Source organism: Tamandua tetradactyla, chromosome 14 (genome assembly GCF_023851605.1).
Source record: "Tamandua tetradactyla isolate mTamTet1 chromosome 14, mTamTet1.pri, whole genome shotgun sequence".
NCBI classification, from domain to species: domain Eukaryota; kingdom Metazoa; phylum Chordata; class Mammalia; order Pilosa; family Myrmecophagidae; genus Tamandua; species Tamandua tetradactyla.
In genome coordinates this window covers 82,779,051-82,803,298 of record NC_135340.1, presented here as the reverse complement: position 1 = coordinate 82,803,298, position 24,248 = coordinate 82,779,051, and the positions used below count along the sequence as shown (strand labels likewise).

Here is a 24,248-nt window from a genome sequence, read left to right as displayed (position 1 = left end):
CACAAAGTTCAGGAGTCTGTTTAGTTCAGGAATGGAATCCTGGGAACATTTTCTTCTTTTTTTTTTTTACATGGGCAGGCACCGGGAATTGAATCTGGGTCCTCTGGAATCACAGGCAAGCATTCCTGCCTGCTGAGGCACCGTGGCCCGCTCCTGGGAACATTTTCTATAGGAATCATCACATTATTTCAGTGCGATAATTTTGCTGCTTTCAACATTAATACGTATTTATTAAGTGCGTACTTTGCAGTAGGCTGAGGGTCAGGTTTTGGGAAAATGAAGATTAAGATATGAACCCCACCGCTCGCTGCTTATATTTCAGTAGTTAAGAAAGACCTATAAATAAATAAGTGAAATAATGTGTTAGAGGTTCTATGATGTAAATATAATCATAAAAATTTCACATAATTGGCTACCAATTATGAAGTTCTTACAATATACCTGGCATTGTGCTAAGTCTATTAAACATATGATTTTCAGGACCACTTAATGTCGTCATTGTTCTCTCCACTTTACAAATAACCAATCCGATGATTCAGGAAGGTTAAATAGTTTGCCCATGGTTTCACAGATATTAAGTCTTAGAGCAGGGATGTAGGCTTGGCCTAATCGAAAACTGGATGCAGAACCACTAATACTACCGTGAGATACAAAGGAGAGAAGAGACCAATTCTTCCAGAGATGGAAATGGGAGGGGGTCTGGTGGAGCAAGAGATGAAAACGTTTTTGAAGAAGGTAAAGCATGAACATGAACTTAAACAGCGGAGTAAGAGTTCCGCAGGAATATATTAGAGGGGTGGGACAATCCAGAAGGACCCAGTATAAACAGAAGCATGCAATCTAAAAAGTGCATGAGTGGTTTGAGGGAAATGCAGATCAGTAATTTCACCTGGCTAGATAGCAAGAATGGGCATAGCGAAAGATAAGCTTGGAGAGGTTGGCAGGACCCATCTGGAAGGCCTTATATTCATTCCAAGTAGGAAACAGGAAACTCTTGAAGACTTTATGTAGGAGAATGACAAACTCATATTTCCTCTTTAGAAAGATTAAGCTGTCCACACAGGGACAGATGAATTGAAGAGCGAAAGTCAGGAGATCAGGAATCCAATTAGATGACTGCTGTAAAATTTCAGGTATAAAAAAACAGTGATGGAGTGGGAATGGAGATGGAGAGGTGAGGCATGAGGAGGTTTACAACTTATGTTAAGGGAGTGCTACCTTTTTTTTTTTTTTCAGTTTTAGCAAAGGATTTTATTTGCGAATCCCAAAAAAGCAAAATTCAGAAAATAGCCACCCACTGCAAGAACAGTTCTATAACAAAACACTTAAAATCATCCTTTCCTTTCTTCCCAGGATTTGCTCTTTTATGAATATTATAGAGGAGATTAATGCACATAAATACTGTGTGAAGAACACTTAGCACTTGCTATCAGAGCCCCCACTTTCTGGTGCACCTTTTTGGTTTTCTGTAGCCCACTCTTTTGATACAAATTTTTTGCAAAATTTTCTTTTCTTTATAGCAAAATATTTTTAAAATTCTACCTCCCACTTGAGTTGAAAAAATAAAAAATTGAAAAGTTTCCCCCCTATATGTGGTTAAAACACAGAATGTTGAAGAATTTCTGGGGTTACCCTATGTTCTTGGGGTCATATACTTTGGTATTTCCAGAGAAGGTTGAATCTCAAGTTCTTTTACTCCCCAGCATGGCTGACAGAAGAGAGGACTTGTTTAGGACAGCTGAAAAACTGAGCCTTTTTATGATGGAGCAAAACAGACTTTTTCAACCATCAATGATACTTACACTTGTTGATCACAAACCCTGAAATGAGATTCTATGCCCACATAGAAAATACATTTCAGAGAGAGCCAGCAGAGTGCAGTGATACAGGAGCAGAACAGAGAGCTGGTGAAAGCACAGAGTAAAAAATCCCAAGAAATTTAAAGTGTCATTTTCATTTAATAAGCCATTAGTATAGCAATATAAAGACCTCGGCTATGATCACACTAAGAAGTTTAATGGGATTGCTGCAGGAAAACGTAATTGGCAGGTGGCAAACTGGTTTGCTGTTCTAAGCAAGCGTCCCCAGCACCAACTGCCTGGAGAGATTTAAGGCTGGGGGAGTGTAGTGGAGGTATTTCTTGCCAGATGGGAGCTTTTTGGTGAAGACTCCTCTAGGGAAAAGTTTTTTGGCTTCTTCTTCAGGGATGGTTGTTTCCACCCTTCCAATCAACTGGGGTACCTCTTTTCTGCCATCAGTTGGGGAGAGATAACTATTCTGAGAATCTCGTCCAAGTTCCTTCCAGTGGTAGCTGGATAGAGATTAGACAGCTTCAGTTTCTGATCAGGACCAAAAATAAACACCACTTGAGCCGTCACAGACATGCCCTTTTCCAGCATTCCCAACAGGATGGTAAGGTTCCGATTCCTGTCATCGATGATGGGAAAAGGTAACTTTTCTGTGGGCTCATTACCATTGTACACAAGTTGGTCCTCAACACTGTCTATTGAAAGAGCAATCATCATAACATTCTTCTTGGCAAATTCTGGTGCCATCTTTGCAGCTCTGCCAAGCTCCGTGGTGCACACTGGGGAAAAATCCCGAGAATGGAAGAAGAGAACACCCCATGAATCTCTCAGACAGTTGTGGATACTGATGCAGCCAATATGGTACCGGCCTCGAAATTGGGGCCCTCATCCCTTAGAAGCAGACCTCTGGGCATGGAGGCAGCAGCGATGCAGTAGGGTGAGGTGACTCAGCTGGCAGCTGGCATAGCCACCAGCTGGCTGGCTCACACAGAGAACCCAATTGGTTTTGATAATTGGTTGTCAGGGAAGGAAGAAAAGAGTAGTTGATGAAGATTCATTGGTTTTGGTTTTTGTGACTTTGTGACTGAAGTGTATGGTGGGTACTGTTTAAGGAAATAGGGCATATAAGAGAAACAGGTTTGGAGTAAAGATAATGAGTTCACCTTCAAAAATGTTGAGTTTGAGGGTCTTGTGGGATGCCTGGGAGATTCTGGAGACAGTAGGTAGATAATCCTGAAAACTAGAAGAGAGGTATGGACTAAAGATGTGTCTGTTTTCTATTCTGAAGGATTGTATACAAAGTAGAAGTGTTTTGTCTTTAACTCTATTCTTTTCAATTGCAGGTGCTTCCCCTTGCAGGCAGGATTCCTTAAACCTTGGCAGTAAAAAGGGTATCCCTGTTGTTTACCCTTGCAGGATGCATGTCTGGGCAATCAACAATAACAACGCCAAAAAGAGGCTTATGGTGTGCAATTTGTTCAGCTTCATGTTTCCCATATATCCTAATGTAACAACAATGCTGAGTATATGAGAAAAGATGACTCATATTTCCTGCAAGTCAGCACAGATCTCCATCTATCCAAATTATTGGAACCTTTGATTCCTCCCAAAGAGAGTCAAAGTATTGAAGGAATTTATGAACAACTCTTCCATTTGTTGAGAGCAATTCTAGTACATCTGTTATAAAGATGCAGAGTAAAATAAAAATAATATTAAAAGCTTCCCTGCTTATGTCACCCTCTCCATCCCCCACCATGCCCCCAGACCATGATGCCCTTACCTTCTAGATTATCTCAGGATTGGTTCAAATGTTGTCTCTTTTGTTGCTTTCAATCCCTACCATCAGAATTAATTAATTTGCCCAGGCTCCTACAGCAATGAGTTTATTCAACTAATGCAGAACTTATCACAGTCTGATTTTTATTAAAGTCACATGTCCGGGAATATGTTTTTTTGTGTGTTTTTTTTGCCTCTATTGCACACTAACCTATATTTGTTTTCCTTTTGTGCCTATCATAGTGCTTTGTGCATAAATGCTGATTGAAGTGAATTTTTTAAAGTTATGAAAATACTGTTGTATTTAAGGAAAGTCAGAACATACTTGACTGTGCACAAAGAAAGTTTAAAAAGATACACACCATGAAAATAACTTTCTTTTGCAGATAATTTAAAAAGTAGGAAGTGAATTGAGAAGGAATTATTAAAAGAGCTTAAATTAACTTGAGAGTGACACTTCTTAAAATTGTGAAGGGGTGCTGAACCAAAAGTGTGACTCCTCAGATGGCCACCCACAGGGCAGAGACTGGCTCTCAGCCTGCTGCAGTCCTCCTGTCTGTGGTGTCACTGTGGCCACTCCTTTCAAGAACCAGGTCTGGCATTTTCCATTTCTAATATGACAATGCTAATTAGCATTCTTGCAAGTTGCTCAGATAATTGGTCTTTCAAAAAGTATTTCTTTGGATCTATGTTTTAAAAAATTATATGATAATTTGACAATACTGCTAATACATTTTAGTTTGTAGAATTAAATACACTGCTATGTCACTTTAACACTGTTTCATAATGAATAGTTTGGCAACATGAATCCTGCTTTGGGACACATTCAAAGAGTTTCTAAAGGACTACAAGATTCCTGGTGAGAGGCTTTTTCACCCATAAGGAAGCCCCAGGGCATAGATATCAAGGACTTGCTTTATAGAAGTTTCCAGTGTTTTCATTTAAAGACGTGGGAAACTTCTGGAACAGTAATTAAAGTGCATAGACTTACCAGGTGGAGAGGATTAAGCTGTACAACAGCTTGAGGTGCCTGTACTTTCAACTGTTACTGGTTTCATAGTTCTCCTTAATGGAGTATTCAAACCACAGTGTTTTAAAATAATGTCTAAGAAATAGCCAGATAGAATTCCAGGTGTAAAAACTGACAATTTTGGAAACGCCAAGGGACCAAAATTTGTAAGCCACAATTTTCTATCTGGCCTGTGTCTTATTATTATACTCCCTTGTGCAAATCACATTTAGGGTTTAAGTTTAACTGTGATGATAGTAACACATGTCTGGGGACATTAAGAAGACTCAGGATATGAATGTTAAGGGCTCTGAGCTACTTAAAAGGTTTTTCCTGAGCACACACTTTTTTAAGTGCTGCTTACTGATGTTGACTGATTCTTTTTTATAGGCAAACTTTCATATAGGAACTTTATTATAAACTAAAGTTAGACAGAATGGCAATTAATTTAAAATTACCTCATTAAAAAGTTTGTCATTATTATAGATATGCACTATCCAAACTTCTAAGAAGGTAACTGATAACAGATATTGCAACCCATCTTTTTTTTTAAAAATATTTTTATTGACAAATCTTCACACACATATATTCCATACATGTTGTACAATCAGTGGCTCACAATATCATCACATGGTTGTGAATTCATCACCACGATCATTTTTTAGAACATTTGCATCACTCCAGAAAAAGAAATAAAAAGAAAAAAGAAAAAACTCATACATACCACACTCCTTACCCTTCCCTCTCATTGACCACTAGTATTGCAATCTACCCAATTTATTTTAACCTTTGACCCTCTTTTATTTATTTATTTTTTACCCATATTTTTTGTACTCATCTATCCATACTCTGGATTAAAGAAGCATCAGACACAAGGTTTTCACAATCACACAATCACATTGCAAAAGTTATATCTTTATACAATCGTCTTCAAGAATTAAGACTACTGTGACACAGCTCAACAGTTTCAGATACTTCCTTCCACCCACTACAATACACCATAAACTAAAAAGGACTACCTATATAATGCATAAGAATAACCTCCAGGATAACCTCTAGACTCTGAAATCTCTCAGCCACTGAAACTTAATTTTGTCTTGTTTCTCTCTTCCCCTTTTATTGTCAAGAAGGTTTTCTCAATCCTTTGATGCTGGGTCTCGTCTCATCCCTGGATTTCTGTCCCACGTTGCCAGGGAGATTTACACACCTGGGAGTTATGTCTCATGTAGTGGGGAGGGCAGTGAGTTCACCTGTCAAGCTGGCTTAGAGAGAGAGGCCACATTTGAGAACAAAAGAGATTCTCTGGGGTGACTCTTATGCCTAATTTTAAGTGGTTTAGCCTATCCTTGCAGGTATAAGTTTCATAGGGGCGAGCCTCAAGATGGAGGGCTCAGCCTATTGATTTGGTTTTCCCCACTACTTGCAAGAATATCAGAAATTCTCCAAATGGGGAAGTCGAATATTTTCTCCTTTCTCCCCATTCCCCAAGGGGACTTGGCAAATACTTCTTTATGCACTCGCCAAATTACTCTGGGATTTATCAGGGCTTCACACTAACCTGTACAAACCAACAAAAATCTCATGCCCTTTTCAAGATTCCATGTACTTATGGTGTTCAACTGAACTGACCATACAAGTTAAATTAGGAAATGAAAATATAAATTTTGCACCAAATAAACATCTCTCCCTTTAGTCTCACACAGAGGTTGAAGTTTTAAAACATGGATGATATCATCCTTTACCTTGTATTCTGATTTACCTTAGTCCTATCCAGATCAGCTTCATTCATATCTCTACTTGAAGTTTGATCCCTTTTTCAACTTTTTAAAGAGTTCCTGTGTGGGGTACTGCTGACTTTCATAGCTTCAGGGCTCTAACTCTGAGTCTCAAGTGTCACATTAATATCCAAAGTTTCTGGGAACGACCAGGTTATAAACAAACAGCTCAGTATCTCAGAATTTTGAAATAACAGTTACAACTCCTGAGTATATGTGACTGCTGTAAGAGTTTACAATCTAGGACCCTTTACAGTACTCCCCAACCTGATAACCCATATTCTCGACTTCAGTTCACTGAGTTGTTTTTTTTTTTTTGCATGGTCAGGCACTGGGAACTGAACCCGGATCTTCGGCATGGCAGGCAAGAATTCTGCCTGCTGAGCCACTGTGGCCCGCCCCATTTCACCTATTTTTTATATTATAGTTAGCCCATATGATTGAGGCATGATAATATTTGGCTTTTTGTTCCTGACATTTCATTCAACATACAGTTCTTAAGGTCCATACACCTAGTTGTATGCCTCACAACTTCATTCCTTCTTGCAGCCGCTCAGTAGTCCACTGTATGTAGACACCATAGTTCCCCTTCATTCCTTTGTATCCTTAGGCCACCTCCATCCACTGTGGATTGTGAACACTGCTGCCATAGACACCAGTGTGAAAATGTCCATTCGTGTCCCCATACTCAGTTCTCCAGGTGTATACTGAGCAACAGGGTTTCAGGATCATATGGCAACCCCACTGGGCTCTAGCTTCTTGTGAAACCACCATCATTCTCTCAGTTTCCCAACTGATAGTGAATAGGTACATCTCTTTCTTGGCATTTGCTCTAGCACTTGTTTCTCTTTGTTCATTTTTAAACAGTTTTATTCACACATCATACAATCCAACCTAAGTATATAGATACGCCTTCGCCACCATAATCTTTATGAAGACATTTCCCTTTCTTCCACAAAGATTCCACGCCTCTCCCCCTTAATATTTAATTCTGGCATAATACCTTTGTTACATTCAGTGGAAGCATATTACAATGTTACTGTTGACTATAGACCCTAGCTTGCATTGATTGTTCTTTATCTATATGCCATCTATTTTCAACACCTGCAATGTTGACATTAATTTGTTCTCCCTCACACAAAAACATCTTTTAACTCATACATTTAGTCACCATCATTGACCATTCTAGACATTCCTAAATTATAACATCTCAGTCTTTAACCTCTATCTTTCCTTCTGGTTTCCTACCTGACCTCAGCCCTTCCCCCTCAATCATACTCACATTCAGCTTCATTCAGTGCACTTACATTATTGTGCTACAATCAGGTAGTATTGTGCTATCCATTTCTGAATTTTCACAATCAGTCCTGTTGCACAATCTGTATCCCTTCAGCTCCAATTGCCCAATCTCTACCCTATTTCTATCTCCTGATAACCTGTGTTCTTAACTGAAATTCTCAAAGTTCACTCATTAATGTTAGTTCATACTAGTGAGATCATACAGTATTTGTCCTTTTTTAACTGGTTAATTTCACTCAGCATAATGTCTGCAAGGTTCATCCACGTGCAACCCATCTTTGAACAGATACAGGAACACCATTACTGAAACTGGCTTGCAGACCAAGGGGTATGACCCGCTTTCATGTCTAAGGGAGGAGAGGAAGTAATGAAGCAGGCATTGTTGATGCTGTAATTATTGGATGATTGTTCCTTAAAACTGCTAAAATTAGGCTCAGCAGATGTTGCCCATCTGCTGTTTTTGGATACCTCCTACTCAAAATACTGGCTTCATACCCGTTCATTCCAAAACGGGCCATGGTTGATAATATAAGCCTCTTAATAAAGCACAGCACCTCAAACTTATAGACTGTCAACCCCATCAAGGCAGATCTTTTCTGCTTCTCCCCCAACTTGGTCCCCTCAGTGTTCTCACTGAATGTTCACTGACTGACTGACTGAATACAACGGAAGACTGGAGGAAGGAAATAGAGCTATAAACTTGGTTATTAAGAGGGGTGACAGCACTAGGAAAGTTGAATTGAAACCAGAGGGATCTTTAGCGTCCTATTTCTTTTTTTCTTTGTCGGTGGAGTAATATCTAATATTTATCGAGTACTTTCAGGCACTCTCCTAAGCACTTTACTTATACCATAGAATTGAATCCTCACAGCGACCCTGTAGGGATAATTAACCATTATTATCCTCATTTTTCAGGGGCAACTTGCCAACGACCATTAATGGTGGAACCACAGTTCTCTGTGAAGTAGGCCATATGCAAGTAATCCAACGTAATCTACACCCCTTCAGTTTTATCAACTGTACTTTCCAGAGAAACCCCCGAGTTCCCCATTTTACTCGACCTTTAATCTTCGAACCGAAACCTACTTGGGGGCTGCTAACCTCTCAGGGGGTTTCCTGGGACCCGCGAGCGCCCTAGGGACAGGAGCCGCTGCTCCGACAGAAGTGACAAGCACTGGCTGGACAGTCACAGGACGCCTGGGAGGGAGGAACAGGAGGTCAGTTGGCGCGAGCTAGATACCTGTGCCTCGCGGAGGCGAAAGGGGAAGAGGATGTGACTCTCGCCCACGGCCGCCTGGGGCTCGGGATCTCCCCACGCGACGGGGAACCGTGGCGTGTTTCCCCACCAACACCGCGAGTCACCACCCCGGCCCCGCCCCGCCCCATTACTCCGCCCCCTCCACCGCGGCCCGCGCGGAGACCCCATAACCCTTGGCCCGGCCCTCCCCAAGCCCCCTAGAGCCAGGTCCGCCCGCGATTGGCGCTCGCGGGCCGCGACGCCCGCCCCCGCCCCCTCCGTCACTGCCAAGATGGCGCCGGTCGCTGCGGAGGCTGCCGCGGCAGGAGCCCGAGCAGGAGGCGGAGGCAGCCGCAGCCGCAGCCGCGAGGGGAGGGGGAGTCCCGTCTGACTGAAGCGGCAGGCCAGAGAGGGCGGGAGTGCCGCGCTGGGCGGAGCGCCGGGCTGGGGATGAGCTAAGCTAGCTCGCAGCGCCGCGGCATTCAGCCCCTCGAGTTCGCTCGCAGCAGGTAGGGAGACCCGGCGCCTCTGCCCAGGCGCTCGACCGGCTGCTCGCGCTGGAGCCCGCGGCGCGGTGAGTGCGGGGGCGGCGACGCGGACGGCGGTGCCGGGTGGAGCTGTCACGGCCCGGAGTGGTGACAGCGGGGGCGCGGGAGCCGGGCGGCCGGGCGCGGGGAGGCGGCGCGGGTAGCCGCGACCTCCGCCCCGGGGGCTCCTCAGAGCCGGGCCGCCCTCCGTGGGCCAGGGCCGCCTTGCGAGGGTGCGGCGGGGCTGGGAGAGGATCCCCGCGGGGGGGTTGTGTGTTTGCATTCCGGGTTTTCTATTCGCGGCTGGCCTGGGGCTGTTGTTGTTTTGGGGGTGGGGGAAGGGGCGGTGAGAGGGGAGGTCCTGGAGCTGGGATTTTGACAAGCCGGTTACGTAAGACGGAGGTGGCCTCCCGGAATCCCACCTGCCTGGCATCTCCAGCGGGCGGCGGCGGCGGCGGCGGCGGCAGCCTGCGCAGTCCCGAGGCCCGCTTTGCCCCCGGGGGGTCTGCCCGGCCGCCCTCCCGCCCGCGGGCGCGGATTCCGCGTGAGCCCGGCCACCGTCCAAGTTGGCCAGTTGTTGTTTGTTTTGTTTTGTCTTGTTTTTGTCTTGTGTGTGTGTGTGTGTGTGTGAAAACGATTCGTAGTCACCACCGTTCCCTTAGAAGTTTATCGCTTTCGGTGGGGAGGAGAAATAAAGAAGAAAAAAAAAAAAAGCTCGTTATCTAAAATTGGGTCGCAGCGACAGCTTTTCCCTATCGAGCTTTTTAGATGACAGATGAACTGGAAGATTTTTTTGATTTCTTGTTGTGGTAGTTCCAGTGTGCTTTTAATTCAAACGTATGATTACGCCTGAAACGTTGGTGAGAGGGTTTTACCTTATAGGACAGTTATTTCTTGTTTGCAGAAGCCGGGCAGGCATCAGCCAACAGGCACGTATTTATCTGAGCAGAAACCGCGTGTCAGCCAGCTAGAGACCCGTTAGGGCGGAAATTGTATTGCTCCGTGAATATGTTAGTCTTTAAAATGTACAGCATTTTACAGTAATAAAAAGAAGAGCCCAAGTGTAAACAATTTTACAAGATTGCAAGCTGCTGTATGTGTGTATATAGTTCTGTTTTCTCTAGCCTACCTCTTCTCTCCTCTTGGGGCAACGAGACAGAGACGCCTCTAAAACAGCGTAGCCCAGGTTACACTAATCTGATGTAGTACATTTGAGATTATTGTAAAAAGTAGTCTCTGGGGGCTCTAATAAGTAAGGGCTCTTGGGCAGGTTATTCAGTTTGTTTGAAGTGGATAGTTCTGGGATTCTGCTTCTGAAAACTTATGTATACAGAATTTCTGAGTTATTTGAACCCTATTTGAACTTGTAATGAAGCAAAAGATTTTATTTGGCTTCTTTTATGGGAACTTTGTTTTATTTTGGACAGAATTAGACATTTTGGGCAATTTTTTACGTCATTTGTACAATTTCCCTTTGAACCTCGGCTCTCACTGAGAGTCCAGAATAGCATTTATTATTATTATTATATAACATATGTTAACATATATTACATAATTTTCTTTTTCTGAATGATTAAACATGGATCTACTTAAAAATGTGTTTGTGAGGAAAGTTAATTGATCCTGACATCAGATGGGGAGAATTGTGAGTCAATTTTTGTATGCAAATTTACATTTTTGAAAACCGGTGAAGCAGTGCGAATTTTCCGTTTGCACAAGAAGACCAGGAAGCTGATGCTGATTTGTTTTGAATTTTTCTACATGAGCTATCACTGGTTTAAATAGATATTGATCCTTAAGCTCCTGGAACTGTTAGTTTATTTACGGCAACTGGAATAATGTTTAGGATAATTGGGAGGCAATAAATGGGAAGGGACAGATAAGATTATATTTCATTTATTAATTCATTCAAAAAATAAAAGTTATGGAAAGTTGGAAATGAAAACTTATTTTCCCATTGAGTGGTATTAGTTACATTATCTTGCATTTGCAGAATTTTCTAAGCAATTTAATTACAATGAAAACATGATTTAAACACCAATACAAGTAGAGATATTTGATATGTTATAAATCTTGGGGTATTCCAGTTTAAATTAATGACTCGTGTCTCTAAATGGAAAACTAAAGTGGCTTTAGTAGGAAAATTGACCTGTTATTCTTGTCCTCTGATATCAGGTGGCTTATCTTTGTAGGACTATTCTCTTTCCTAACAGAGGTAGAAGAAGAGAGTGATTGAAGAAAAGTTGATGAGATGTTCTTTCTTCTTTTTTTCTTTTAATGCCCCAGATTGTTTATTCTCAGTAAATTTGGCGTGTGTGTGTGTGTGTGTGTGTGTGTGTGTGTGTGTCAGGGGTGGGGAGGAGCAAACAAGTTATCCCTTTGAGTTCTGAAATAACAATAGAGAACTTTATACATAAGAAACAGTTTAGTATAGTGTGTTGTTATAATAGTGAAAAATTTGGAATAATCAAAACCATCAGTAATAAAGGAATGATGAAATTAGTAGTAATAGATCCATATGGTGGCTGCAGCTATTTAAAAACCATATTTTCAAAACAATATTTAATAACATGAGAAGATACCTACAATATAATGTTGAGAGAAAATGCAGAATAGGAGGAATACATTGTGTTGTTATTTGTAACATGGCACATATGTCCATGGCCAAAAAAATTGGCAGGAAATGCATTAAATGTTAAGAGGCATTATCTCTGGATGACGTGATCATGGGTGATTTTTATTTTAGTGTTTATACTTTTCTCTTTTCTCTCTTATGAACTGTATTATTCTTATAATTAAAAAAATGGTGTTAAAAATTTTTCAGGAGTTGTAGGAGAAAATCCTGAAAATCACATATAACCTTTTCCAACAGGGAAACTATCTCATGATTCATTGTTAGCAATACCATCCTAAAATATGGTGTTTATTTGCAATATATAATAATGGAAACTGCTAATAATTTAGGTGAAGACATTCTCTTAATAACCAGCACCAACCTTGTGATAGTTTTACATATGTGTATATTCTATATCGGTATGCGTGTTACTTCTCTCCAATCTCTTGTTTTCTATTTGCTTCTTGCACCAAACTTTGTGTTGACAAAGCTGGGGACTGAACTCCTTGACTCAGACTTTTCCTCATTACTTCCTCAGTTAGAAGGCAGTGGTCTTTGAATATTTATGGTGAGCTAGTCATTGAGGATACAAAGGTGAATGAAACATGACTCTGCCCTCAAAATCTGGTTGAGAATCCTTTCTTTTCATTTTGGGCCATCAGTACATATTGTATCCTTTGCCTTTGCTGTTTCATACTCATGGCCTGGAACCTCAGGCGGTATCTTTTTCCTGGTGTTCATATCTTCTTTTAACTTACCCAGTGGAAAAATAGGTTCTGAGTTCTTTACAAATGAATTTTTAGAACATTATGTGGTTGTATGTTGGGGGATCTTATATTCAGAAGTGCTGCATATATGTTTCTCTATGGCCGTTGTTATTTTTAAAGTGACAATTTCTTGGTACCTTTTAACCATATTCACCTATACAATTCAGTGGTACTAATTATATTCGCAATATTCTGCTATTATTGCCAAACATCCATTATCCCTTCTTTTTCATCACCTCAGAAACTACTTACCCATTATGTTACAACTCCCTTTTCCCTTCCCACCTCGCTGCCCCTGATAACCTATAAACTACCATCTGTCTCTATGGAGTTTGCTTCTTGTAGGTATTTTAGATAAATGAGATCTTTCAATATTTTTCTTCTTGTGTTTGGTTTATTTCACTTAACATGATGTCATCATAGTTCACCCATGTTGCAGCATGTATTGAAACTTTATTCCTTTTTATGGCTGAATAGTGTTCCTTTGTATTTCCCACTTTTTGGCAATTGTGAATAATGCTGCAGCAGACACTGGTGTACAGATATCTGTTTGTGTTCCTGCTTTTAATTTTTGGGGGTGTACATGAAGAAGTGGGATTGCTGGTCATACGGTAATTTTATTTATTTATTTATTTATTTTTGTGGGCATGCCCTCCCTGCACTCTTACCGCCAGCAGTGAGGGAGCGAGAGCACCCCTATTTTCAAGTTTTTGAGGAACCACCAAGCTGATTTCCACAGTGATTGCTGTGCCATTGTACACATGCCATCAGCAATGAATGAGGCTCCTATTTCTCTGCATCCTCACCAACACTTACTATTTTTTTTTAATAATAGCCATTCTACTGGGAATGAAGTAGTATCTTACTGTGATTTTGATTTGTATTTCCCTGATGACCAGTGATGTTGAGCATCTTTTCATATGCTTTATTGGTCATTTGTTTATTCCGTGGAGAAATGTCTAAGTCCTTTGCTCATTTTTTGATTGGGCTGTTTGTTTTTTTGTTGTTGGTTTGTAGGAATTCTTTATATATTCTGACTATTAAACATCAGAAATATGGTTTGTAATTTTTTTCTCCCATTTTGTAGGTTTTTTATTTTCTTGATAGTGTCATATGATGAACAAAGTTTTTAATTTTGATGAAGTACATTTTATCTTATTTTTCTTTTTTTGTTGTTTGTGCTTTTGGTGTCATATCTAAGAAATCATTACCAAATCCAAGGTTATGAAGATTTCCCCCTGAGTTTTCTTCTAGGAGTTTTATGGTTCTTTACTCATTTAGAGTTAGTTTTTGTATATGGTGTAAGGTGGGGAAATAGCTTCATTCTTTTGCAAGTGGATATCCAGTTTTCGCATCACCATGTGTTGAAGAGACCATTCCTTCCCCAGTTAATGTACTTGGCACCCTTGTCAAAAACCAGTTGACCTTACCTGAGGGTACACAACTGAATGGAAGAGGGAACTGTGGTGTTTACATACAATGGACTACTTAGTGGCTGCAAGAAGGAATGAAGTTGTGAGGCATGCAACTAGGTGAATGAACCATAAGCACAGTATGTTGAATAAAATGTCAGAAACAAAAAGACAAATATTATAATGCTTCACTTATATGGATTAATTGTAATATACAAGCTAAGAATTGAAGTTGAGAGCATAGGTTATCAGGTTGGGGAGTATTGTAAAGGTTCCTAGATTGTAAACTCTTACAGCAGTCACATATATTTAGGAGTTGTGACTGATATTTCTAAATTCTGAGATACTAACCTAGTGTGTATAACCTGGTTGTTCCGTGAAACTTCAGGTATTTATGTGACAGTGAGACTCAGAGTTAGAGCACTGAAGCTGTAAAAGCAGCATTACCCTATTCAGCAACTGTTAAAAAGCTGAAAAGTGACCGGACTTTGTCTAGAGATATGAATGAAGCTGATCTGGATAGGACTAAGGCAAATCAGAATACTGGGTAAAGAATGATATGGCCCTTATTTTCAGACTTCAGCTTCTGTGTGAGACCAAAGTGAGAGATGTTAATTTGGTGCAAAATCCATATTTTGGATAGCACATTATCTAATTTAACTTGTATGATCAGTTTACTTGAACACTATAATTACATGGACTCTTGTATAGGGCATGAGATCTTGTTGGTTTGTACAGGTTAATGTGGTACCTGATATATCCCAGAGTAATTTGGGCAGAGAATAAAGAAGTATTTGCAAAGTCCCCTTGGGGAACTGGTAAGAAAGGAGGAGATATTCAACTTCTGCATCTGGGGAAATTCCTGATATTTTCACAAGCAGTGGGGACAACCAATTCAATACGCTGAGCCCTCAATCTTGGGACTTGCCCCTATGAAACTTATTCCTGCAGATAGACTAAGCCAACTGATAATTATGCCTAGGAGACACCCCCATAGAGCCTCTTTTGTTGCTCAGATGTGGTTCTCTTTCTCTAAGCCAGCTTGACAGGTGAACTCACAACCCTCTCCACTACACAGGACATGATTCCCAGTTGTGTAAGTCTCCCTGGCAAAGTGGGACCTGACTCCAGGGAATGAGCCAGGACCTGGCATCAAGGGAATGAGAAAGCCTTCTTGACCAAAAGCGAAGGAGAGAGATGAGACAAAATAAAGTCTCAGTGGCTGAGAGATTTCGAAGTCAAGACATTATCCTGGAGATTATTCTTATGCATTGTATACATATTCCTTTTTTAGTTGATGGTGTATTGGAGTGGTTTGAGGGAAGTACCTGAAATTGTTGAACTGTGTTCCAGTAGCCTCAATTCTTGAAGAAGATTGTATAACTATATAGCTTTTACATGTGGTTGTGTGATGTTGAAAACCTTGTATCTGATGCTCCTTGTATCCAGGGTGTGGACCAATGAGTAAAAAAAAAGGAAGGATAAATAATAAATAAATAATAGGGGGAGATAAAGGGTAAAACTTGGGTAGGTTGAAAAACTGTGGGTCAGTGAGAGGGAAGGGTAAAGTAAACTCATGGGATGTATGAGTTCTTTTCTTTCTTTTTATTTATTTCTCTGGAGTGATGCAAATGTTCTCAAAAATAATCATGGTGACGAATACACAACTATGTGATGATATTGCTAACCATTGATTGTATAATGTGGTTAGACTGTGTGTGGATATTTCTCACTATGAATATTGAAAAAAAATCAGTTGGCCTTATAGGTATGGATTTATTTCTGAACTTCAGTTCTATTGTATTTGTCTATGTGTCTATCTTTGTGCCAGTACCACACTGTTTTGATCACTCTGGCTTTTTAATAAGTTTTGAAAATCAGGAAGTGTGAGACCTCTAACTTTGTTCTTCCTTTACAATATTGATTTGATTGGTACCTGCTTTTTTTAGCCTACTCCTTTTGAAAAGTACAAGCAGGAAGAAAGCAGCAGAAAGAAGAGATAAACTATCAAGAAAAAAAGTAGAAAAATATCAAGGGAGTTCTCTGGGTAGTGTTATACTTTATTTTTACTTAGAATAGTGAGTCATCAAACTGTACTGTAAGGGATACTGTTTCTGGTGTACTTTTCTAAAACACATCTCTTTTGATGCATGTGATAATGCATTTTCCAAATGTATAAATGTATATACATATATATACATTTACACAATTAGCTGTTTGTATTTCGAAATAAAAGTTGAAATCTGGAGATCAGAAATTTAAAATTAAAAAAAAATTTTGTTGTAAAACCAACTTATAGATAAGACATTTTTGTTCTTGAAAAGTTTTAAAAATACAGAAAATTACAAAAAATAATAACACCCACATACCCCCATGCAAAATGTTAATTTTTCATTTTTACTTAAAATATATTTAATATAAAAGAATTATGTGTATTGTAGTTATCACTTTGAATTCTAAAAAAAGTGCAAAACTTTGTACTTTTCTTGAATATTACTATAAGGTAAATTCCCTTTTGTTCTTCCTAGTTTTATCCTCTCCCCCTCTCTGCTTATCTCCCTCTCCAAAGGCAGTCATTATGATGGATTTGATGTGTCTCCTTCCAGTTTACCTTTCAATAAAAACATATATGGACAATACATGGGTATACCTTGGGTGCTTTTGAAGAATGTGGACTTTGAAGCCATACTCTCTTGGTTGAATCTTACTCTGCTTCTTAATAGTTTTATGACCTTAGGAAATTTATTTAATCTTTCTGTGCTTCCGTTTCCTTCTGTAAAATAGAGATAAAAGTGTTCACATCTTAAGATTGTTGCCTGGTACTTTTTTTTAAAATTTATGTTTTAGCAAATTTTAGCAGCTGTTAATGATTGTCTCCTGGCATACATATTTTGAAACTTGTTTTTCTCATTTTACTTTTTTTCCTCAATCCTTGTTGATACTGTAAGTCTAATTTATTCATTTTAACTGTTGTGTAGCATTCCCTTGATTATACCACAGTTTATGATTTCTTCTCTTTATGAACATTTAGGTTGTTTTCATTTTTTTTAACCTACTGTGAACATCCCTGTATCTCTGAAGCAATGTGCCAGAGTTTCTCCAGGTCAGGTGCCTGATTATCAAATTGCTGGACCCTAGGATATAAGTGTTTTTATCTTTTCAGGATATTTATAGGCTATTGCCAAACAATTTCTGTTTCTTCATATCCTTACCTGCCATTACTATTGTAAGACCTTGATTTTTGTCAATCTGGTAAGTGTGAATTGACATTTAATTTTTGTTCTATTGTTAATTTCCCTTCATCTTTTTTTATGTATTAGCTCTTTTGTTTATATTTTCAGTGATTTGCCTGTACTTATCCTTTACTCATTTTCTCATAGGCTGTTTTTTTCTTAATGATTTATAAGAAGTTTGGTTTTTTCTAAAATGTATTTAGAATAATTAGAAATGTCAGTGAAGCTTATTTTTATTTGGTTTTCGAAGTGTCTAAATCTGTTGTATAATGCCCAATATGCACCCAAGCTATTGTGAATTTTGCACTATATATTATAATAGTGTATATTGTTGGTAGTGAAGTTCCAATGTACTTTCTCAAGTTATTGTATAGTTACATTCTTTTCTTTCTGAGACTATGAAGAAATGTTTCAGTAATGCACTGAAAATATGTTTTACGTAAAGCTATTTAAGCTTTATTGACTTCAAAAGCCAGATGGAATTTTTATGAATATTATTGGTACTATAATTTTGCATTAGCCCAAGATGTGACTGGTCTCCTGCTTAGAGCAGCAGAAATAAAATTTTTCCACCCCTGAAGTGTTTTGCCAGCTAGGGAATCAAAATGTATACATATGAAATGACTTATAGGCCTTTACATGTACAATATTGTTAACTGTTCATCAATGCTGTGATTACTTTGCACAATACTAGTTCGTTTTTATCTGACCTGACATACATGATTTAAAAGGTATTGCTTTAAGTACTTTTGCACAGTACTAACTATATTTCAGTTTTTGTCTGACCTGCTATACATGACTTAAAAGGTATAAGAACTTCCCGTTATTATTATTATTTTCATTTTAATTGTGAATTATAACATGTATACAAAAAAGAAATAAATTTCAAAGTACATTGTAACTAGTTATAGAACAGATTTCAGAGTTTGGTATGGGTTACAGTTCTGTCATTTTAGGTTCTTCCTTCCTAGCTGCTCCTAGACTCTGTAGACTAAAAGAAATATCGATATTATGAGTCATCTTTTTCATTTGTTAAATCCTATCTTCTCTGTTGTAGCTCCTCCTTCTTCTTTGCTTATTCCCTCAGTCTTTAGGGGTATTTCGACTATGCCCATTCTTACTTGTTCATGTTGGAAAGGGTTATCAGTAATATGGATTAGGGAGATGGAACTAGCTGATGTTCTGGAAAGACTGGCTCCTCTGGGTTTCAGGACTTATCTGGCCAAGGAACCCATCTGGAGGTTGTACGTTTCTGGAAATAATCATGGTGCATGGAACCTTTGAAGAATCTCAGATAGAGATCTAGGTGTTCTTTAGGGTTTGCAGAAATGGTTTTGGTTGGGTTTGGCAGACACTGGCAATTAACAAAATCTGCTGAAGCTTGCCTGAGAGTAGCCCCCAGAATAGCCTCTCAACTTTATTTGAACTCTCTCAGCCATTGATGCTCTATTTTGTTAACAATTCTTTTCTCCCATTTGGTTAGGTAGGCATTATCGATCCCATGGTGCTAGGGCTAGGCTCATCCCTAGGAGTCCTGTCCCACGTTCCAGGGAAACTTTGACCCCTGGATGTCATATTCCACATAGGACCATTGTTAGTATTTAAGTAAATTTTTTAGAAGACTAGTTATTTAATTTAATAATTTTTTTGCATTTGCAGGCACCAGGAATTGAACCCAGGTTTTTGTTTTCCCCACTAGGCCATGAAATAGTGAATGAATGAGCAAACCTGGGTTTTTAAATGGAAGATACATTCCTAGCTTTTGAGAATATGCTAGTTGACCATTAGTTTTTTTTCTAGTAGCTTCAACATGTGTTGCCTTGTCATAAATTTGAAATTGACATTGGTGATGATTAACATTTCTTAATTGTGCTATTTAATTAGTATTTGTTTAAGTTTCAGCTCACTTTTCTTATTAATAGCTTTCTTTAAGTTCTAGGAATTTGCTTTATTTATTCTTAATCTTTGTAGCCTGTGTGCATTTAACCATCCTTTCCTGTTATGGTGACGGTATGATGGGGAAAGATCTGCTAAGATTTATGCCTTTTATTAATTTGGGGAATAAACTGTTTGGAGCATGTGTGCTGGTTTGAAAGTGTTGTGTACCCCAGAAAAGCCATGTCCTTTAATCCTTAAATCAATATTGTAGGGAAGAACCCTTTGGTTAGATTGTTTCCATGGAGATATAATCCACTCAGTTGTGGGTATGACCTTTTGATTAGATGGAAATGTGGCTGTCCATTCAAGGTGGTTTTTTTAGTTTTTTAGAGTCTTTTAAAAGGGGAGACATTTTTAAATTGCTTAAGAACGAATAGACACAGACATTTGGAGATGCTTGGAGTGCCAACAGAGAGAGCAGATGCCTGGACACAGACGTTTTCAGATGTAAAGCCCAGCAAACAGTGTCATGTGCCTTGCCATGCAGTGCTATGCAAGCCAGAACCCAGTTTTGCACCAGAGGAGCCAAGTGAAGGCTCACAGATGCATAGAGAGGTAATCACTGGACTCAGAAGCTGGAAGCAGTGGTACTGGGAACAAGGACCAGCAGAAACCAGCCACATGTCTTTCCATGTGTCAGCCATCGGCCTTTCTTGAGTCAACGTATCTTTCTTTAGATACCTTAATTTGGACATTTTTATGGCCTTAGAACTGCAAACTTGTAACTTAATAAATTCCCTTTATAAAAGCCAAGCCCTTTCTTATATATTGCATTTCTGACAGCTTTAGCAAATTAAAACAGCATGTTATAGAGAAAACTTGAACAAGGAGCAAATTGGAAAAATTGGAAAACTTCTCAGTGACTTCTGAACAAAACTTCTGTAATATTTCTTATTATTTGGTTTAAAGTAGGTTCTCAGAATATTAGCCACTCAAAATGAAATTTCAGTAGACATGTTCTAGAGGCAATATAAGTTGTTAAAAATTGCTTTTGATGCCTCTGCCTTCCATTATTGTAAACAGTTTAGACTTATTTACTTAAAATCTTTTTTATGGCAAATCACTATTCAGTTTCCATAAGCCTTTCCTTTTATCTTAAATTTAACATTTCTTATTTTTTGAGCACCTGGACTATCTATATAATCTTGGTGAACTTGAAAGTACTGTTTGTTTTTATCTCTGAACTTGCTGTTAAAATTGTAGATTTTGCCAGTCTTGTTAAGTTTTGATTATGTGAAATTGGTCAATTTTTATTACAAAAGTAAGTTTACCTTGTTTTGAACCTAGGAACAGTGTAAATTATTGATATTCTTTTTTCACCATTCATTTGAAAATTAATGTTAAAGAAAGTAAATTTCTTCTTTTTAAAAAAATCTGTTACCAAAGGAAACTTCATACTAATTGACCACTATCAAATTAAAATGGAAAACCTGTATATCAATCTTGTTTTTGAAGCCAATGCATATAATGATTATACTATTGGGAAATGCTTCCTGTTTTAAGTGTCATTGTTTTCTAGCACTGAGTATTTTAGTTGAGGACTCTGAAGTGGCATTTTTTTTTTAAAGAAATATAAGTGGATGAATAGGGAAAACAATATAATGATATATATCTTTGTTAGTAGGGCTGGTATTAACACCAGGAAAAATTAGCCTTCCCTCTACTCCCTATCTTTTTTTTTTTGATCGAAGTTGCTTTATTGAGAGGCTGTGTGCAAGCTGGCTGAAGCCTAAGATGGTGATAGCACTGAGCAGGGGAAGGGGTACAGCTTATATAGGATGGTTGGCAGGAAGTAGGAAAAGGGAGGGAGTGAATTTTACCCCGTCTTTTTTTTTTTTACCTAAGTTGTAATAAATGGTATTACTGTATTTTTCTTTAAAAAATAATTTTTTCTAACAAACTCTTCAAAGATATTCCCCATCCCTTAATCTCTGATTTTTTTACTGAACACCAAAACTTTATAATAGAATTTTATTTATCCTGATGCATAGCGATACTGAGATTTAATATATTGGATATTGTTTGAGACTTATAGTTGGTAAATATATTTCATTTTCTTCTATTGAAGAATGCCTGAAGATACCAGTTTAACAGGCTTTTTTTTTTATAAGCCTTCTCTCCTCTCCCACCACTGTGATTAACTGACACTTGGTTATTCCTACTTACCTTTTCTTTTTCTAGATTTGTTTAACCAATTTCTTTTGATTGCAAGTAATAGAAACCAAATTTATAACTAATATGCTCAAAAAGAGAATTAATGAGAAGGATACTGGGGGTTTCACAGTACAAGGATAGAAGTACAGTCAGGTTTCTGGAATGTGAGGGTAATCAGGAACTGGAAACCCATCAGTAACCCAGGCAACTAGCTATTTTCTTACCACCCTGGGACAGCAGGATCAGTGCTTTTCCCTACTTGTCCACTTCATTTTTCTCTTCTGTGTATTGTATTTCACCACTGCACATGACTGAACATGTCCTTAGACTCTTAAATTCATGTATTTGCTCATGGTTCTGTGATTCCATTTTAACCCCCTGGGAGTAAATCCAATTTGTGGCAAGTATCTAAGTTTGGTCCAGTGAAGCCAAGGCTTCATATATTTTCAGAACCCCTTTTTATGAGAGGGAAGTGAATGTACAGCATACAATTCTCAGAGGAGAGAGTTGAGAGCTAAATAAATACTCTAAAAGGTAGCAGTTACAAAGGAATATTAAATGATGAGAAATGACATTATGATTTTTATGAAATAAAAAGAGACAACTCAGTGGCTTTATTTATGTAAAGGACTTAAATTATTTCATCCCCAATCCACGGGTAATTATTCTGAAAGCTGTAAAAATATCCTTCTATTTTCAAATAAAACCAATGGTGCTGATTTCTTAGCTTCATCATGTAGAATTTGAAATTTGAGTCATGGTATTTCATGAATACATATATGTTGATATTTCTCTTTAACCTTTTACTAATATCATTAATATCATTAATAGCATATTACAAAGACAGAGATATATTATCTACTCTCAGAGTACATGTTTAAAGAAATAATTATACTATTAATGCGATATTATAATAGAGATATGTGAAGGATAAGAAAAAGAATAATAATTTTTCATAAGGGAAGGACTTAGAGGAGTCTTCAAAGAGCAGATCTCAGGTATTATACAGGAGCTGGCCGTTTGAACAGGATCGTTCTAAACTGAATTTGCAGAAATAGTGTGGAGTTATATAAAGGGAGAACTGTTATGGTTTAGTATGCCTTCAGCATGAGTCTTTTGTAAGAAATGAATTTTTACCCCATACAATTTAATGAAGTTGAAATGAAAACTTTCATGCTTTCATGTGATAGTGAATACTGCCTTTTTCCCAAGGAGAATGGTAGATTTTAGAGTATCAAATAATTTTGGGTTATGACTTTGTTTTATATATACATATGTATAATTTTTTGTTTTAGTTTGCTAATACTGCTGGAATGCAATATGCCAGAAATGGAATGGCTTTTATTTTTATTTTTTTAATTGGCAAACCAAAACAACATACAAATACGAACATTCTTAACATACGAACATTCCATATATGGTGTACAATCAATGGCTCGCAATAGCATCACATAGTAGTATGTTTATTACCATGATTATTTTTTAGAACATTTGCATCACTCCAGAAAAATAAATTAAAAGAAAAAAGAAAAAACTCGCACATACCATATCCCTTACCATGCCCTTTCGTTGATCACTAGTATTTCAATTTACTCAATTTATTTTAATGTTTGTTCCCCCATTATTTATTTATTTTAATCCATAATTTTTGCTCATTTGTCCATACTGTAGATAAAAGGAGCATCAGAGATAAGGTTTTCACCATCACACAGTCACGTTGCGAAAGCTATATCAGTATACATTTATCTTCACGAACCGTGGCTACTGGAACACAGCTCTACAGTTACAGGGACTTCCCTCTAGCCTCTCTAATATACCTTAAACTAAAAAGGGGATATATATATAATGCATAAGAATAACCTCCAGGATAACCTCTCAACTCTGTTTGAAATCTCTCAGCCGCCGACACTCATTTCTCATTTCTCATGTCTCATTTCTCTGTTGCTCCTTTCAGTTGAGAAAGTTTACTCAATCCCTTGATGCTGAGTTCCAGCTCATTCTAGTATTTCTGTCCCACATTGCCAGGGAGGTTTACACCCTGGGAGTAATGTCCTATGTATAGTGGGGGAGGGCAGTGAGTTTGCTTGCCATGTTGGCAGAGAGAGAGATAGGTCACATCTGAGCAACAGAAAAGGTTCTGGAATGGCTTTTATAAAGAGGATTTATTAAGTTTCAAATTTACAGTTCTAAGACCATAAAAATGTCCAAACTAAGACATCTAGAGTAAGATACCTTGACTCTGAAGATCAAACACTGATATCTGTCCCATGCGAAGGCACATGGCTGGCATCTCCTGGTTCTTGTTCCAGGTTTCATTAGCTTACAAAATGACTGGAAAGCTGGAAAACCAGGCTTAGAGAATTTATAGGAAGTAAGGACAATTTAGGATTAAACTATAGCCAAAGTTTTCCCATAAGAATATCCTTTCCCTCCTTAAGGTAGCATTGACTCCTCCTAGGAACACTAGATACCATTGCTGAAACATCGCCACTGAGTATTGTATGTCATTGCCCTAAGAATGAGGGTTTTTTAAAAATTTTAATTATTAAATTTATTAGAGAAGCTGTAGGTTTACAAAACAGTCATGCATAAAACACAAGATTCCCATCTATCACCCACCATCACATTTGTTACACTTGATGATGGCACATTATTATAATTATAGTATTATTAAACTTTATGGGTTTAACTTAGGATTC

General features: G+C 38.3%; 1 protein-coding gene and 1 pseudogene across 7 annotated transcripts in view; one reads left to right on the top strand and one right to left on the bottom strand.

Annotated features, from left to right (window-relative positions):
• Positions 1 to 2,070: 2,070 nt before the first annotated feature.
• Positions 2,071 to 2,722, bottom strand: LOC143656549 (peroxiredoxin-6 pseudogene; annotated as a pseudogene).
• A 6,487-nt stretch (positions 2,723 to 9,209) lies between these two features.
• The window catches only part of DENND4A (DENN domain containing 4A), a 226,173-nt gene continuing 211,134 nt past the window's right edge, over positions 9,210 to 24,248 (top strand). For all 7 annotated transcript variants that reach the window (XM_077128252.1, XM_077128251.1, XM_077128250.1 and 4 more), the window contains exon 1: positions 9,210 to 9,478. The gene's annotated coding sequence lies outside the window, so the exon portion shown is untranslated. The remainder of the gene's footprint in view (positions 9,479 to 24,248) is intronic.